The following is a 20,475-nucleotide window of genomic DNA, read 5'->3' as shown; positions in this document are numbered from 1 at the left end:
TGTTTATTATTTTATTTTATTTCTTTCTTTATTGGGTGAAATTCCATATTATATTATTAATTATTAATTATTTGTAGTAGTAGTAGTATTACTTTTTTGACTTTGGAGAGTATTACGAGGACATCAAGGTATGATTAAAGTCACCAATGTTATGAAAACTGGACACGATCTCATTGGTTGAAGTTTGAACCCAAACTCGATTGCTGATTCGTCAGATTTAAAATAAAATACTTGGAGAATAATTAAAAAAAATGTGCAAATTTAGACCCGATTGCTAATAGGAAAATCGGATGTCATAAGATGATTGACACGTGGATAATTTAAATAAAAATATAATTAGGATTCTAATAATTGAAAAAAAAAAAAAACCAGCATATACAACCGGTAACCCCTCTAACCCTAATTATAATCAACGTGATTTATTAAGAGTTAAGATTTAAGAGTGTCACATGTCAAAACATTAGTTGAATCCGATTTATAATAATAATAATAATAATAATAATAATAATAATAATAATAATAATAATAATAATAATAATAATAATAATAATAATAATAATAATAATAATAATAATAATAATAATAATAATAATAATAATAATAATAATAATAATAATAATAATAATAATAATAATAATAATAATAATAATAATAATAATAATAATAATAATAATAATAATAATAATAATAATAATAATAATAATAATAATAATAATAATAATAATAATAATAATAATAATAATAATAATAATAATAATAATAATAATAATAATAATAATAATAATAATACCCTGTTTTTTTGTAAAAGCAAAAGTAAAGGCTGAAGCAAAATGCTAAATACAAATGATAAATTACTGAGTGCTGAATTTAAAATTTGTGAGGAGCAGTTTTGAAATGAAATTAGTGAATGAAAACAGTCGAGTTAGTTCTAAAATTCTAATAAAAATTATCGTGAGATGTGCAAAGAAAATAGTTTCTAGAATTATAGTTTGTGTTATATGATGGGCTCCACCCTTTTTTAGGAGAAGATTGATGTTTTTTTTTTTTCCTAAAAAGGTAAAATTAAAATTAATACCTCTTATTTTGATAGATTGAAAAAATTCTTCCATAACATTAACAATACTTAAGGGTGCAAGATCTTCATCATCTACACCTCCTTTGGAGCTCAACTCACTTAGTTGTCGGAAAACTCACTTAATGCCAAATTTTGGACAGGTGTTGGGTATAAAAGAGAGAGAATTCGAAAGAGAGTATAAAAGTGTATTATTAATGTTAAATTCTTGTCATTGTAGAGTGTTACACATTCGCTTATTATACACAGAATTTGTAATCATACATTTCTTAATTTAGAATATCCTTATTCTTCCGATTACATTGATTGTTCAATTACTAATCATAATTTACATGTTTTTCTAGTTTATTAATAGAAAGTATCTTCTTCTTGTCTTTGGAAGAACAAATAACCGATGAGGGTAAAGGTTGGGCTGGATCCCCAACCTGTCTATAGATAAAAAATCAATAGATACTTAAAGAATATAAGGGACCCGAGAAATGGCTAAAAATGCAACTGCAGAAAAAACAAGAAAACCTATCAAAAATAGAATAACACCGGTAAAACATGAATCCCAAACTAATGAGAAACGTAAGAAATTATCTTCAACTTTAACAACACAATAGATGTTTCCGAGCTTGCCACCTACCCCTCTTCCTCTCTTATGAACTGATACATGCTAATGGACTTTTAACAACACGAGCTATCTGACATCCTTACCACTAGGCTCTCTCTTCGACGAACACTTCAGCCAGCCTCAATTCTCACCATTCACTAGGATTTGTCCCAATGGGTTGTAGCCCATCCTGATTTTGGGTTTAGCTCTTATCATTCATTGGACTTTAGCCCACTGATCTTGAATATGGAGAACTCGACCCCATGATGCCTAACTGATCCCATCAATAACATTTTCCATTTAAATAATGAATATTAAATTGATTCATTGGATACCCATTAAATCTAAGATGCCTTATTCTTTTCCTTTTTTTTCTTTTTTTCTTTTTTTTCTTTTTTGATTGGAAAAGATTTAAGATGCTTCTTTAGAGACCGAAAATTAGATTTTAGATTGGTTAGTGGTGGGCCCAAAATTCTTTACTTTAGGGGAAACATATCACGCGCTTTCCAATCCATTCTCGGCCAAAGTTTTCTACATATTGTGTGTCCCACTAGAATACATAATTGTGTTGTTTCATGATTAAAATTTATTTACCTTAATTAAATTTTCGAATTCGGCCGATTTCAATCTGAAACTTGAGATTTCGCATTCGACTAAACTTATAAGATGTTAAAAGGAACTTATAAAGATGTTTTAGAGTTTATAAGCCCTTCTAAATTATTTGGTAAGTTTTTAAAAAAAGTCTTACTTTTTTTATAATAAGCTATTGAAGAGCAAGTAAGATTTAAAAAAAAAATACATCTACCCCACATTTTTATTTAAGATTTTATAATAAGTAAAAATAGAAAATAAGCTCATTATACAAACAATCTAAAAATTAATCCAAAAAATAAGATGTAACATCTTATTAACTCTTAAAACATATTATCATTAAAATAAGCTTAGCTAAACACCCACTTTATTCAATCCAATTCCAAATAATATTTCCTTTTTTTCCTGATTTTTTCGGATCGAAAAAATCAGATTTATGTATAAAGATTGATAATTCTAAATTTGAATCGATTTTTTTTTTAATAAATTCCACTATATCCAAAAATTTCACATAATATCACTCCAATTTGTAGTATAAATCGTATAAGATCAAAATTATTTGCAGACTTTCATCAAATTAATTATTGGAATTTTGAATATTTCAAGATTTTCAACGGTCATTTTTCTCAATCTAATTATTTTGGTAGTAAGTACAGTTACTTTGGCATTCTTGATCGGATAAGGGTTGTCAATCTCGGCTTATGAGACCCTACACGTAGTGAAATACATCACGTGATTTTAAAACGTATATCTACATAATAACTATCCATTAATATATATGAGCGTGTGTTATTTAGTGTAATAATATAAAATAGGGGCTATTTGTCAAATACCCCTCATTCAATTTGGACTTCTTGATAAATCCATTTTTTTAATTGATATTTGTTATAAATCCAATTAACTCTAATTATCCAAAATGCCTTATTTTTCTATTACTGAAAATTAATATATTATATTATTGTGGAAAAATCAATACATTTTTGGTAGATATGCAAATCCCCCTATTATCTCCCCCTCTCACACTATCCCCTATTATCTCTCCTATGACCTATCACACATCTCACGTTAATTTTAGTTTATGCTTTCCCATTTTTTTTTATTTTTTAATAGTTTATTTTTACAATTTAAAACAAAAATTGTTTTTTCTTTCTTAAGTGTTTTAAATGGTTTATATTTAAAAAAATTTAAAATCTACTACATACTCATCGAAAACCACTAAATTTATCGAAAAACACTATGAAATTAAAGTGAAAATTTACTATAAAATAAGCATAATCTACATTAATATTAACGTAATCCACTATTAAATTGGTATAATCCACTATTAAATTAGTGTAAACCACTCTTAAATTAGTGTAATTCACTACATGTTCATCGAAAACCACTCTGTGTATAACAGTTATGTAACATGAAAACCACTATATATAACAACTATGTAAACATGAAAACCACTCTGTATAACAGCTATGTAAACATGAAAACCACTATGTATAATTACAAATTTGCTTTCTTGCTCGGATAAACAACATAACGTTCAAGCAAAACAAACATGTTCATACATCTGAGCAAATAAAAACGGTAGATTAATATATATATATATATATATATATATATATATATATATATATATATATATATATATATATATATATATATATATATATATATATATATATATATATATATATATATATTGTCTTCTTAAAATGATAAAACCCCATCTGCACAAAATTTCAACAAATAGAGAGAGAAAGAGGGGATGCCATTAAAACGGGTAATTAATTCCCTAATTATTAGCATCCCTTAATTAGAAAAGATATTATATATCTTTTAATATTAAAATTAAATATACATTATTTTTTAATTAGGGGTATAATGGTGATAATTAAGTGGTTTTAATTAATTAAAATTATTTTGAATTTATCTTAAAAATGTAAAATAAAATTGGGCTAATTGTAATGATACTTGTGTAATTAGGGGGTTTTGTCAATTTTCCTATAAAATAAGATGATATATTTCACCGGGTGTAGGTTACGTTCTACAAAAACATAAACTCCGATGGGACATGACATATGCCAAAATTTACTCAACTCAATAATTTGGTAAATGGTTTTAAACTTCTTGCTATAAATGATTATAAATTGGTAAAATAGATAATTATAAATCAATCTTACAACACATGCACACGTGATGAGTCTCGGCAGATCGAATTCAAAAATGCTCCAATACAAGGATAAGATCGAGAGTACCACTCAACAAAAAAAATTGAAAATAACTTCTTATTTGAAAACGGGGACGGCTAAAACGAATATCGTTTATTTCTCACTTCAATACCACCAACATAAAAAATAGAAAATAAATAGGTAACGACATTAATACCCTTAATAATATCAGTACTACACAATTTTTGTGTGCTATATTAATTTTCATTAAGAGTAATAATGTCATTACCTATTTATCATCTATTATTAATTTTTTTTTTATGTTGATGGTACTGAAGTGAGAAAGAAATGGTATTTGTTTTAGCCCCTCCCTTTGAAAACTAGTTGAATTTTGCAAGTAACTTCTTGTTTGAAGAATTTAAATACTATAATCAAGAAATAAATAAAGTATTTAGCTTCAAAAAAGAAAGTTTAGAAGTTTTTTTTAACGGCGAATTGCATATAACTCCAGTGAGAAGGACTTATTTACATTCATGTCCAGTCCAGATAAAACTCAGTTCTATAAAAAAAAAAATCCATCTCCTTATCTTTTGTCCAAAATACTCTTAAAATATAATTTACATCTATATTTCACCCAAATATCCCAACTTAACAAATATTGCGACCCTAGAGTTTAACAAATATATCACATTGACCTCTATCTTCACAATTTTTTGATTTTTTTTTTCTGAGTACTTCTTTTTACATCCATTGGCCGACGTTGATATTTTTATTATAATTATTATTTTCTAATATTTTTTTCTTGCAACAGCCGTTGACATTGGCTCTCCGACGTTGATTTTTTATTTTTATTTTTTAAAATTATTTTATTTTCACGTTGTCGACCTGTTAACACAGTAAGATTACTGTGAACACAGTACAATAATTTTATCGTCTTACACAATAATATTTATGTGTTCATAGTAATAATAAATATTTTTATCTTTTTTTTTTCAAAATTTGTTTTCTTTAAAACAACAAATACTTCGATATTATGGTTTTAAGGAGTTAGACAAAATTTTGGTATATATGAAAGATTTTTCCTTAATTACGGATACATGTCGATATACTTCCAATCTAAAGAAAATAGAATGTTCACTTTTTAATTAAGTGGTCTTATTACGGTTGTTTTTGCAATTCACACTTCTTTTTATAAGTAAATTTGAAGGACTTAGACATTTATTAGACTCCTATTATTTACTCATAAGTCGAAACATGCCCTTGTGGGTTGTGATATCATAATAAATTTGATGTACCCTCAGTTGAAAAATAAAAAAGTAAAATACAAAATAAGTATGAGAATTCATTATTATTGACAATGGCGAAGTTAGGATTTTAATATTGGGGGACCGACTATAAATTAAATTAAATATAACGTAACAAAATTAATGATATAATGACTGTTCAAAGAGTGACAAGTCTAAGATTTTGTTACATGATGATTTTAAATTTTCTGTGGTTCAGAGGTAACGCCTCTGAAATAATTTCTAGGATTTCTTTTTTTACAAAGACACAGGATTGGAAAAGAAAAAGAACTTTTAGGATTTTTTTGAATTAATTTAATTTTTTTGTGGACTGATATAAAAATTGAATGGGCTAAATGAATGAATTTCTTTTTGAAGTGAGACTGACCTGGAATCGACTATTACCAATGGTGGACTTGCCCCTAGTTGCAAGCTGCAGTCCGTAACTTCCTTATCAAACTTGTTAGACACATTTATTATTTTTCTTTGTTTTTTCAATTAAAAATATTTAATTTATTTTGTACGTAAAATTAAATTGTTAAAAATTATATAAGCACAATACCACAATAATAAATTATATATACATTAACATAACGGGCAAATTACGGCCAACCGTTGAGGTATGGTTAAATTACGAAAAAACCCTATTGTTTGGGTAATTACAGCCACCCCCTCCTCTTCAATTTTTTACATAAAATTTATGTAATTCGGTTATTTACCTAACCAAATCATATATTCAATTCGGTAAAGGGTATGAAATGTTGGCGTACCGAAATTTCGGTTCAGTTTTATCGATTTAACATCCGATCCCTAAATTTACCTCTGCATGGGTATTTTCGTAAGATAATACATAGTTGAGGGGTAGCTGTTATTACCCAAACATGAGGGGTTTTCGTAATTTAACCATAACTCAGGGCCGGCGAGTTGCCCTAACATAATATATGTATATATCAGTAAAAGAAAATTAAAATTTGAAGGGGGCCATGGCCCCCTACCCCTACACTACTAGCTTCCCCAATCCCCATTGATTATTCATGCATGCTTTGTTGAGTGTAGTTGTAGTACTTTACACGTACTTTATTCATTGAAAGTTGAAACAGACAAAAAACAGTGGAAACTGGAAACTACTTAAACACGCATGAGATCTATTAACCAAGTTTGTGGAACTTTGTTCATTGCAAACGTACAACGTTGTACGGTCGGGAAGAGATAAATTCATATAAAATGAGAATTTCCTAAAGGTTCCTTATAAATTATAGTAATATAATAAAATTAAATAAAAAAGTAAGAATTAAAAAATCAGCCTTTCGCCTATAAAAATCAAATAAAGCGTAGCAGATTCAAAATAATAGGTTTATAATTTGAGTGACGACCGTGGTAAATATATTGAGGTATTGAAATTTACAGCAGTAGCAGGCAGATTCACGTGAAGAACAATATCAATGTGCTACGAATTTATTATATACTTGAACTTTATCAAGAAACATATATATATATATATATATATATATATATATATATATATATATATATATATATATATATATATATAAATGGTGTAACAGACATAATTGTGTAGCGTTGTTTCATGATTGATTTCTCTGACCTAAATTTATATCATTGTACGCCTCATTCATTGTGTCTAGACTCTATTGATCAAATTTAAATAAAATTTTCAGATTTCGCAAATTTCGATCCAAAATATACTAAAATTTTAAACCATCACGTATTATTCCAATTTTTAATTTTGCGATTTTCGGTGTTTTTTATTTTTTTTATTTTTTTGGGATTGGAATCATAATTACACATATCATGAAATTTCAATATCAAATCCGATTTAATTTTTAAAAATCATTTTCAGTATTCCAAAATTTCAATATCAGATCCGATTTAAATGACGCATGCGCGATAATTAATTTTTTTGCTCTGAATTGTCTCCATGCATTTCTCTTTTGTGTTACGATTAGGGGTGGTAAACGAGTCGAGCTGACTCGTGAGCTCGACCAAGGGCGGATCCAGGATAAAAAGTTAGGGGAGGGGGGCGGATTAAAATTTCGGGGTTGGGGGCAGCGTCCCGAAAAAAAAATTAGGTTCAAAAAACACTGCAAAAAGAAGTTTATATTGTTAAATTTTAGGGTAAATTCCACTTTACCCCTCGTACTCTGCCCGAGAATCACTTTACCCCCTTAGCTTGTACACTCAATTTCATCGATTTACCCCCTTGTACTTGTACAATTTCCCAATACAACCCTCTCCTTCAACTTTTGTCGATTTTGACTCTGACGCCGTTTGGTCAACTCTGTAAATTACAAAATTGCCACTGCCTATAACGCGTCGTTTCTTCTCCGGTAATATTTTCGTTTCTTCTTCTCCCACCACTTCCCCTTCCAAGATATCCCCAAATTGAAGCCCTAACTTAGCAAAAACCAAGACCCAAACATTGATCGATTTCGTGCACCCATTGCAAAGAAAAATATATATGAATGTGTGAAACTTTATCTTTTCTAAACTCGAGAGTCAAAATCGAAAAAAGACAATATTTACGTCAATATTTTGACTCTTGACCAAACGGCGTCAAAGTCAAAATCTAATAAAGTTGACGGAGAGGGTTGTATTGGGAAATTGTACAAGTACTGGGGGGTAAATCAATAAAATTAAGAGTACGAGGGGGTAAAGTGATTCTCGGGCAGAGTACGAGGGGCTAAAGTGGAATTTACCCTAAATTTTAATTCAAATAGTACATAGTACATATTATAATCTTGTCATATTTCAAGCATCCAAAAAAAAACTAATTTATCCAAATCATTCTAATAATGTATTGCATTTAATTATTTAAGGAGCTCAAAACACCGCCCCATTTTATTTATTAAAGGTATTAATAAAGGAATAAAAAATAAATACATATTTATATTTTTTATTAAAAATAGTACTAGTTTTCACCATTTTATATATATATATATATATATATATATATATATATATATATATATATATAAAAGATAATGGTGACAAAACAAAATATTGAAGGTTTAAGAAACATATTTACAAAAAAATTGGGGCGGCAAGACTAATATTCAAAAACAAATTAACTATAAAATAGCTAAAAAAAAATTTTCTTGGGGGGCCTACACCAACACACCCCCACCCCCGCACCCCCCCCCCCCCCCCCCAACTAGGTCCGCCATTGAGCTCGACGAGCCGGCTTAAAAAAAGCTCGGACTCGAGTTTTTTTCGAGCTCGAGCTCGAGCTTTCTGACGAGCCGAGCTCGAGCCAGATTTTAGTTGTTCGTGTGATCGCGAGCCGGCTCGCGGTCATATTTATTATTTTTATTTTATTTTTTTATATATTATTTTTATTTAAACAATGTATAATAATATAAAATATTATATAAATAAATATAAGTAAAAATATAAAAAATATATATAATTACAATTTAGTTTTTATTTTGTAATTTTTTTAAAATAATTTTTAATAATTATAAAAATATTTAAAAACAAAAACAAAATGAGTATAGGCTCGAGCTCGACAAAATTGACATGAGCTCGAGCTCGAGCCAAAAAAGGAGGAACTCAACGAGCTCGAGCTCGACAAAATAGAAGCTCGAGCCTGCCAAAAGAGGCGAGCTCGGCTCTTTCACATCCCTAATTACGATCTGTATTTTGCCCTCACCGGCCATAGATTCCGGCGCCAGGTCATCATTCCGAAATGTGTTTGGAAGGAGGTTGTGGGTGTGCAAAATATTGCATCACCACCCCCCAAAAATTATTTCTTTACACTAATTATTTTAGGTTCTACTTTTGTAATATTATGTAAATAAGGTTTTGGTCCCATTTTTTTCTTCTTCTTCGTACTCCTATGTAGATTAATATATATTTTGTTTTTATTACTATATAATGTTATACAATTAAAATATAGTATTTCAACAAAATTTATAAATATTCACTAATTCTGGGAAAAAGAAACAATCAGACCCTTCCCCCAGAATAATCGAATAAAGCCATTAATATTCGTTGCAGACTGAAAATAACAGATTTATAATTTGAGATTTGATTTGAAATTAACAGCTGTATGCAGATTCATGTGAAGTGTTATGATTTTTTCTTTGAAATGGAAAGTGTTGTTTGGACCTACTAATATCCAGTACTAGCTATTTTGGGATATAGATATTTTAATTTTTGTGATTTAGTTCTAAAAGTTCATTTGGATTTAAATGCACCGTCCATTTTATCAGGATTAGCTGCACTTTTATATAATAATTTTAGAAAATAATAATAATAATGATCAGCACTTTTATAAAAACAAAAAAAATATTATTTTGAAATTAAATTATAATACCGTTTAAGGTTACGGAAGAATAAAAAAAAAATGGAACTTTGTAGATTGGAGTGAAACGTATTGCGTGCGAAGTTGAAATATTTTGAATTTTATAAGTGTAATCTTGTGTGTATATAAGTGCAACGTACGTAAATGAGAACATACACGAGGGAAATTAAAATTTTGATAAATGAAATCAAGTATATATATATTGTTGTTATAATATATTTATAAGTATATGTTCCAATAAAATTCGTAACTCAATTCGGTACTAATCTAGAGATGACCACCGGTTCGGTTAGAACCAAAACTGGAATCGGAACCGAATCGGGGTCAACGGTTTTAGAACAGGACCGAAACCGGATCCGAAACAGAAAAAATCGGTTCGGTTCCAATTCCTCATTTTTGAACCGAGAACCAACCGTTAGAGTAGATATTTTAGAAAAAATAAATAATAAATAATATTTTTTAATTGGCAGCTCCTAATTTTGACTGATAAGGTAAAATTTAGAAAAAGTAAAAATAAAAAATAAACAACAAAAGAAGGGAAACAAAATAACAAAAACATTGGAACATCTGAGACTCGGATTGAAAAGCATTATTCCGATTTTGAATTAAAATCCACGAAAAATTGAAAAATTGCAAGAAAACATTGGCCTTTGTTTCCTTTTTCTTTTCCCAATAGCACTTATCCACTTTCCACCAAAAAAGAAGTAACTTTTCCAGTGAATAAAGAGCTATTAGATTTATTACAAAGAAAAAAAATAAAATAAAAAAGCTATTCAATCATGTAGTTCACATCTCGTGCAATCAATTTTTATTTTTATACAATAAATCACATGTATTTTAAAAATAATAAAAACATACAGCACGCTAATAACATGGTCAATTATCATGTATCACCCCACCAATTTACAGTCTACACTATTATCCAGCTCGTTCGACCCTACACGGCTACATCCGGTGATAAATACTAAGTGGATCTTCTGCTGCTACGTGTCTTTTTTTATTTTATTTTTCTAAAGTCTTAAACATAAACCCTAGCGAGGAATATATTATAAAATATAAAAAATGACACGTGGCAGCAGAAGACCCACCCGATGTTTATCATCGGGGTGTGGGGTCGAAGAATTCCTATTATCCCTCTATAAATTGGTGATGGCACTTCCAACATAAACCCCATCCCAAAATACATATTTTGCAATGACATCTCTTTATCTATCCTGCGCCACCACCAACACCGCCATCTCCGCCACCCCCTCCTCCCACCCCCGCCCACTCCTCCCTAAGCCATCACATTCACATTTCATCACCCATGCAAAGCTCACCAATCGCCTCCACCATGTTTCTTGCTCCTCCACCCCTCAAAACCAAAACGACGAGACGAAGAAACCAACCGCAAAGGTCGTCGACAGGAGGAACATGCTCGTCGGCATGGGCGGACTTTACGGCGCCACCACCCTAGCCTCCACTCCATCCGCCGCGGCGAACCCCATACAGGCGCCGGAGCTGAACAAGTGCGGCACGGCCACCAACTTGAACAACGGGGAGAAACTCGACATCAACTGCTGCCCCCCGATATCCGACCGAATCATCGACTACAAACTCCCCCCCGTCTTCCAGATGAAAATCCGTCCCTCCGCCCACCGCGTATCCCCCGAGTACATGTTCAAGTTCAACACCGCCATCGACCGCATGAAGCGCCTCCCGAAAGACGATCCGCGTAACTTCATGCAGCAAGCGAACATCCACTGCGCGTACTGCAACGGCGCGTACGATCAGCCGGGGCAGGGCACACTCGACCTCCAAATCCACAACTCATGGCTCTTCTTCCCCTTCCACAGATGGTATCTATACTTCTACGAAAGAATCCTCGGGAAACTCATCGGAGATCCCACCTTCGCCTTGCCCTTCTGGAACTGGGACAACCCTAAAGGCATGACAATGCCCCCCATGTTCGTTGACCCCAAATCCTCCCTCTACGACAAGAAGCGCAACCAGGAACACCTGCCGCCGGCGGTGGTGGATCTCGGCCTTACGAACAGCACCGACACTCTCCAGGTGGTGGCCAACAACCTCACCATCATGTACAGCGAGATGATCCGCGGCAACTCCGACGCCAACGACTTCATGGGGCAGGCTTACCGCGAGGGTGACGAGAGCTCGGCCAAGGCGGCGGGTTCCTCGGAGCGTGGCTCCCACACATCCGTCCACGCGTGGGTTGGAGATTTCAAGGATCAGCCCAGCGGTGAAGACATGGGGAACTTCTACTCCGCCGGGCGGGACCCGCTATTCTACAGCCACCACGCCAACGTGGACCGCATGTGGACGCTGTGGCAGTACTTCCTCCCGAGCAACAAAGTCCCCGACAAGAGGATAACCGACACTGATTTCTTGAACACTGCTTTCTTATTCTACGACGAGAACGCGCAGTTGGTGCGCGTTACGGTGAAGGACTGCCTGGACAACTTACGAATGGGATACGATTTCGAGAGGATCGATCTTCCGTGGCTGGACTACAGACCGCCGCGGCAGTCGGCTAGGGCGAAGATCAACAGGGCAAGCTCCACCGCCGCACCCAAGGCGGCGGCGCTGTTCCCTCTGACGCTTGACGGAGTGGTGAGGTTCCAGGTGGACAAGACGAAGAAGGGGAAAGCAGACGAGTCTCTGGTGCTCGAGGATATCAAGGTCGACACGACGAAGCTGCTCAAGTTTGACGTGTTTGTGAACGACGAGGACGATAACCCCGGCGAGCTCGACAAGGCCGCGTACTTGGGCACGTACGCGCAGGTGCCGCATAAATCTGCGAACAATAATAGTTCGACATCTTCCATTAAGCTGAAGCTGACTGAGCTCTACGATGACATGGATATCGATGACGACGACACAATCGTGGTGACGCTGGTGCCGAGGCATCAAGGCCCCGGTGTTACCATTGGTGGTATCAAGATTGTCGAGAATCCACCGAAACCGGCTGCCGGTAGTACTTGATCATTAGTTTTAATTAATTGATGCATGATTTCCATATGCATGCTCGTGTTTGCTAGCTTCCGATCGTTTTCCTATGTTTCTGATCGATGTGTGAAATAAGGTTTCCTTGCGCTGTGAAATCGTGTGTGATATGATCTCGTGTTTTCATTTCCGCAAGTTGTTTGATTATGGATCTTCGTTTCGTGATTTCCGAATAAATTATGTTGCACTGATAATTAGTTTTGTGTTACGTGTTACATTTAAATTTTAATTACTTTAGTTTTTGATACTGATTGCTAGATCGTCTAGCAATCGGGGTGGTCGTTCCGTATCAAAAATTGTATATCGTTTACCGAACATAAATATACCGTTTGGTTCGGTAAATTACTGAATTACCGCATAATTTCATTAAAAATATGAGTAAATTTCACTTTCTCCCCTTGTACATTGGTTCGCTATCACTTTACCCCTTCTACTCTTGATTGTATCGATTTGTTCTTCTATAATTGAAAAATTGTCTTAATATAGCCATCACGGCTAGTTGTTTGACATTTTTTTGACTTTAACACCGTTTGAATCTAAATGAATGAAGCTCGAACTTTCAATGAGGACGAGGTTTAAAAATTTCTTGAACTCTTTCGAGTTTCAGTGAAAATGTTATTTATAATTTTTCATGACACGATTTTGTTTGCAGAAGATAATTTCAAAATTAAAAAGAACAACCCTTGAAAGACAAAGACCAATTACTAGAACAATCCATAATTCATTTTCATTGGACTTTAGTAAACAATAAAAATTGTCATCCAAACAGTCAAAACAAAACAATAAAATGCTAGAGTAAGTTACCACCCATGCAAAAAGTAAAAAAAAGAAAAATTAGAATAAGCAAATTAAATTCTGAAGACATTGCACGTTTCGTTTCAAAGCATTTGCAACAAACTTTCTACATTCAATGGTGTCCAGGATCTACTTTGTGGTTACCACCATCAGCCGTAAACAATTCCTATAAAAAAAAAAATGTACAATCAAATCAATCTAAATAAACTAATGAAAACTAAACAAAACTTCTAGTCGACACGTTTAAAATTTAATTGCCTACCGTAAAACTTGGAGGTTCTTGATTTTTAGGCATCAAAGATAGAGGAGGTGCATAATATCTCATAGTTGGCAACTCCTTAAACGTATACACCCTAATTAATACTAAAAGAATTCAAGTAAAATGCATGTAGTAACTTAAAAAAATTATTACATTTTACCTAATAAAAATTTTGTGAACGGTTTGAAGTAGCATTTTGCCTAAAATAGGAAAATGTATAAAGTAAATAAACAACTGAAAAATATAATTTAAAAAAAACGTAAAATTTACAATAATAAAAACTTACAATGAATAGCTGGTCTTGATATGTCCAGTTTGTTTGCAAATGCTACATTTTCTTTTTTTGCCAACTTGAGTCTCCATAGGATGCTTTCGCTTTAAAGGCTTAGGTCGTCCTTTTGAAGAAACATGCGGTGGATCTAACAAAGTAACCAATATATTGGATAAATTGTTGGCTAGTGTTTCTAACAAAGTAATCCTTGGAGTATAAAGCTCATGGTTATGATCAGTAATGAACTTCGCTACCACCCATTTTCCTATATCTCGATTTAAACTCAAGCGCATCATTGCTTTACATCCTATTTTTGTCTCTGATTGAGTTCGTTTGGCTTGCTTTGTTTTTTCTTGATCTTTTTGTTTAGATTGTCCAATCAGTGATTTGTCTGACTGTGACAACAGTCAACCGAGTATGATTTGCTTTTGTACCAAATCCGACATGCCATGCATATGCTTTATAACAAGTCTTAGCATCTAATGCACTATCAAATACCATGTCTTTACATTGTTCAAGAGGAAACTTATGCTCTTGAGATTTTCCGTTATTTTCTGATTCAAGCTGATTGGAAGTCCACATTTTTTAAGGGACATCAATTATGCTCCTATCTACCATCTCGACACTTGTACTTGCCATTACTATTCATAAAAACAATTACACAATGAGCACACAAGAAAATAACAAATTAAAACTGAAGATTTCAAATTTTGGTAAAAGCTGTAGATTAAAATACTTAAAATGATTCCTTGATTTTAAACTATTGATTAACAGATTATGTGGTTTTAAAATAAAGTTATTATTTTTAGTTACTTGTCAAAGTAATTATCAAAACTATCTCATGTTTCTAAGAAAGAACGAAAAAAAAAGTGTGTGACAAGCAAAATTAAGTTTGGTTCGTTTTAGTACTTCGTAAAATCTTATTAAAAGTCTTATGTGGCTGATTAAAGTACTTGTCTATCGTTAAATAACATACCTCGAAGAACGTTATATATGGCGTTCCTGAACGTGTTGCCACTTTTTTTTATTCTGAGATCGAAGAATTAAAGAATTTGTATATGGCGTTTGTGTTTTTGGTTTGTTGTTCTTTGCGTTTTATGCTGTTTAGTTTCCCAAGGAGTCCTAAACCTAATTAATTAACGACGGTTAGGGGAATAATAATTATATAAGTTTAAAAATAAAATATGCCACATGTCTTGCAATCTGTGGCATCCGCTTTTCTTAGGTATACGGAGCATCCCCTGAGAATTTAATTCCACAAAATAATTAACAAAAATATATATTAAAAAAATCGGTATTCGGTAAAATTGAATGAGATACGGAAATGTTAGAAATGAAGAAATATAATTACCGATTCGGCATTAGATATGTGTCAAATTTTATGTTCGGCTTGAATCGATCGAGTTACCGAACAAATGAAGACCCCTATCTCGAACAAATTAACACCCCTATCTAGCAGTAAAATAATCAGCAATTATGAATTGGCAAGGAGATGTGCAAACACATGTGACTGAGTTGTTTTTTTGAAAAGCTTCTAAAACATGTTCCATTATTCAACTTTCATGTCAAGAAAAATAATTTTGTATAAAACTACAAATATATATATATATATATATATATATATATATATATATATATATATATATATATATATATATATATATATATATATATATATATATATATATATATATATATCTTTTGAACCAGCCAAACGCAGATGCTGTCTAATCCAGTCTAGAAAAATGTATGTTCATACTTTATAGCGAATATCCACACCCTGAAATCATTAATGTTCAGTAGCATGTTAGATATCATGATTTAGAAAAAAAAAATGTAGATTTTGATTTTTTTGGCCGAAATGGCGGTTCAAAATTTCTTCTAGAAATTCAAATTTTGCGGCTAATAATCTAGGCAATAGGCGAATTTTGGCGAGTAACTACCCCCTCCATCCACCAACTGTAAGGTTACCGTTTGAAAATTGCAGACATGGCGGTGCATAGCTGCTGAATAATATAGTCATTGGACTGAGGACAAAAATACCCCTTCATTTTGTATATATATGAACAAGCTTATTACACACACATTTTATCCAATTTTCGGCACATTTCACTCACAATTTGGCAGCAAATTTCACTTGTATTTATTTTTTACACAATGTCGGGGGTTCTTACTCGTCAAACTCTCGGTTCTCACGTGATTCATGACACTCCTCTAACTATTACATGTCTAATTTTGCAAGTATAAATTTTAGGTGTGCAAGACCCGCACCAATTCGCATCGCTTGGACGTCAAAAAGCCCCTTCCCCTTCCTATGCCTATTCTACACAATGGACCATTGCCTCTGCCTCTTCCCAAAGCTCTGTCCCTTCCTCTTTCCCAAGTTGCAACATTAGAATTCTACAACAATTGACATAAGAAGCTCTTTCTGGGTCTCTTATCAGCTTTCCACCATGATTAACTTTTAGTCTGAACAAATTATCCTCCATATTTCCTATAATTCAAATTAAAAACATATTTACTAAAAGTAAGATAAATATTTACTTAAAAAAAAAAGGTAAGATAAATAATGTTTTTGAAAATTAATTAACTGTGGTGGAAGAAAAAAGATATATCACACAGCAAGTTCATAACTTTCTACCATTACTCATCCAACCATAAAATATTGAGAATCAAACAAGAGAATATCCAAAAAGGGCAAGGGCTTGTTAATGAAAAAAAAAAATCTAATACTATACTATTTTATAAGCACAAAAAATAAAATAGTCATTTTCTCAATGAATAAATAAAATATCAACTTAACATGCCAAATATTTAAGAATTTAACGCAAAAAAATTGGGAAGACTTATTTTGTAGATTCCAAATTAACCCACCAATATTTTTTAGTAAATAAAATTTCCCAATAATTTTGTATGGATAATTTACTTAATTCCCAAATCAACTAGAACAACAAAGCTAGAAATACCAAAATAAAAAATCTATTATCATAAAAAAAAAAGAAGAAGAAGAAACTGAAGCGTTTCAAGAGAACTCGCTTTTTTTTGTTAAAATGAAAATCATGGAATAGCCAAATTAAACACTAACCTGTGTATTACTCTATCAAAGATCGGCTATAATTACTTGATGGCCGTTGTCATTTCGTAGACTTCCTTTAAACATACGAAGATCACATAGATTAATTTTAGAGGAAGGTTAGAGTTTTTTTGGGAGAGAATTGAAAGATATTAGTAATTTGCGTTTTGTATTTCCCTCGATTGTTTTTAGTATTTAAGGGATTTTAGCTACCTCAGCAAGAATAATACGGTAAGTGCACACATTTTATTAACACCGTTAGATGTTTCACGATTTTTGGTGGATTGAGGGCGTATTTGTTACAAATGGTACATTAGGGGGTATCATTTACAAGGGGTATACTTCAGGGGTAATCTGTAATTAACTTAATAATAAATAATACAAATTTAACAAAGGGGACGGAAATTTGAAATACCAATTGTTTCTCATTTTAATACCGCCAAAATAATAAATAGGTAATGACATTTATACCTTTAATGAAAATTAATACCACATGCACAAACATAAAAAATCTTATTTTTCTTTCTTTAATACCCCACACACAAAGCCCACACAACCCTCCTACTTTCTTCCCCCTCCTGCTTCAACCCTGGAGGGGGTGGGGGAGGTGATCCACCACTGCCACTAGCCACCTCCTTGATGTTTGGTTTTACATTTCTTTGTTGTTGAGGATCATCTTCTCGTTCTATCTTTACCGGCATTCTTTGTGAATAAAGAAATCATAACGACAAATAGATGTTAAAAAATGGAGAGAATTTTTTTTTAAAGAAAGCAAAAATAAATTTACACCAACATTAACATCACTGAAATGCAGAGAATAGAAAGACCTACAAAACCTAAAAAAAAAATCACTTTTTTTTAAAAAAAATTCCACAATAATTTTGTTTTTTTCTCCCTCAAAATACGATCATAACAAGATCCCTAAACTGGTCTAAACATCATACATTTCTCTATATTAAACACCACAGATGCAAAAAAACAGAAATACATATTAGAAGAAATAAGTAAAACACCAGAAAATTCAATTCTGACGCCAAAATAAAAGTATAAAGCTGTAAAAACACAACAATGGTGTGATCAAATTGACCAGATCTACCATTGTCTTCAACTATAACACAATTTCCATCCAAAACTCATCAAAATAAATACATAAGAAAATTAAAGCCGAAGGGGGAAATACTCACCATGTTGGATTATCTTTCAGCGATGAAAAAAACGAAAACAAAATCAACAATCTGACGGGAAACACTTGTAGAGAGAAGCGTGTGTAGCAACAAATTCTTATCTGCGATTTAAACCAACAAGAGATACATGCACAAAGATAGTTTATTGCATTAAAATAAATATTTCGGGTTTTACAAACTCTAATTTAATCCTCTGATTCTTCTCTCGTATTAACAATGTATGTTAACTTTGAATTTCAGAGTCGGATCGTTGACTTGATCTTCTCCTGATATGATTTTGAACTTGAATAATGTTTTCAAAGGGTCTTCAACTTGTGAATTTCATGGATTTGACCCTTCAATCTTCATTCGACCTTGATTTGTTGAAGAACACCCTCGATTTGATAATGAACGCTTGATATGTTGTAGAGAGAATTTTATCCTACGATTTTTCTCTTTCTTGAGTTGTGTCTTGAATTGTTTAGGGAGGGTGCCTACTTATAGTGGTAGAACAAGAGTCTTTGATAAATTGATATTATTAAGTTGAATTTTGATGACGTGGCGTGATTTGATTGGCTTTTATTAAATTGATATTTATCTTTTATAACTTGAAGGAGAAAAAATAATCCGATTGGCCAATAATTAATTATGTTTATCTTCATAAGTTGTCTTGAAAGATAAGTCATAATTAATTTAGGCATAATTTAATTGGTTAATTTAATTAACGAAATAATTATTTTTTTGGCATCTACAAATGCCCCCTCGACTTGTTCACGGACAATAGGTCTTGGAGTGAATGAGTTTCGATAATTGCTCAACTTCAATTGCAGCTTGATCTAGCAAAGCACACATATCTTTTAAAATCATGACTGAACTTAGAGAGATTCTAAGTTGCCTACGTACCCTATAAATAGATCAAGTCATAACGTAGTTCAAAATATATCATTTTGAAGGATGTCGTGCAAAGTTTATACTCATGTAGACAAGAAGAAATATATGCAGTTTAAACTCGTACTGAAGGAGCATTTGACTTAAATTTGTAGATAGTTTACGATCGTATCAAGGAGTTTGCACTTGATTTTGATATCTAGATAGTTTATGTTCGTATCAAGGAGCCTTGACTTGATTTGACTATGTAGATAGTTCGTGCCCGTATCAAGGAGCCTTGATTTGGATTTGGACATATAGAAAGTTTATGCTCGTATCGAGGTGCCTTGACTTGATTTGGATTGTAGATAGTTTATGCTCGTATTGAGGAGCCTTGACTTGATTTGGATATATAGATGGTTTATGCTCATATCAAGAAGCCATGACTTGATTTGGATAAATAGAAAGTTTATGCTCGTATCAAGGAGCCTTGATATGATTTGGATGTGTATATAATTTATACTCGTATCAAGGAGCCTTGACTTGATTTAGATATTTTACGCTCGTATTAAGGAGCCTTGATTTAATTTGGATATGTAGATAGTTTATACTCGTATCAATGAGCCTTAGCTTTTGGATATATAGATCGTTTATGCTCGTATCAGTGATCCTTGACTTTATTTGGATATATAGATAGTTTATGTCTGTACGAAGGAGCCTTAGCTTGATTTAGACAGTTCATGCTCGTATCAAGGAGCTTTGATTTGATTTGAACTTGTACACCTCTTATTAAACTCCTGTAAATGAGTACTTCATTTGATTTGACTTGTCATATTGCGTATGGTGTTGCTTCTTTCAAAGACTTGCCCCCATCCTCATGATCTTCTTGTTTTTCTATAACATTTTTTTCTTTGAGCTGGTACGACTTTTAGAAGGAAGGTTCTTCGAATCTATTTGGCTCAATTCCATATCGTGTGCTCGAGTGGCCAACTCTTCAAAACTTTTAGGCCGAATTTC

At 32.3% G+C, this 20,475-nt stretch overlaps 1 pseudogene across 1 annotated transcript; it reads left to right on the top strand.

Moving 5' to 3' along the window:
- The first annotated feature begins 11,192 nt into the window (after positions 1-11,192).
- Positions 11,193-13,224, top strand: LOC105961597 (polyphenol oxidase I, chloroplastic pseudogene; annotated as a pseudogene). The gene has a single exon (XR_001173111.2). The product of XR_001173111.2 is annotated as a polyphenol oxidase I, chloroplastic pseudogene (transcript).
- Positions 13,225-20,475: the final 7,251 nt, after the last annotated feature.

The sequence above is a fragment of the Erythranthe guttata genome, chromosome 13, assembly GCF_056151865.1.
Source record: "Erythranthe guttata isolate IM_541 chromosome 13, IM_541, whole genome shotgun sequence".
NCBI classification, from domain to species: domain Eukaryota; kingdom Viridiplantae; phylum Streptophyta; class Magnoliopsida; order Lamiales; family Phrymaceae; genus Erythranthe; species Erythranthe guttata.
This window is presented reverse-complemented; position numbering and strand designations above follow the sequence as displayed.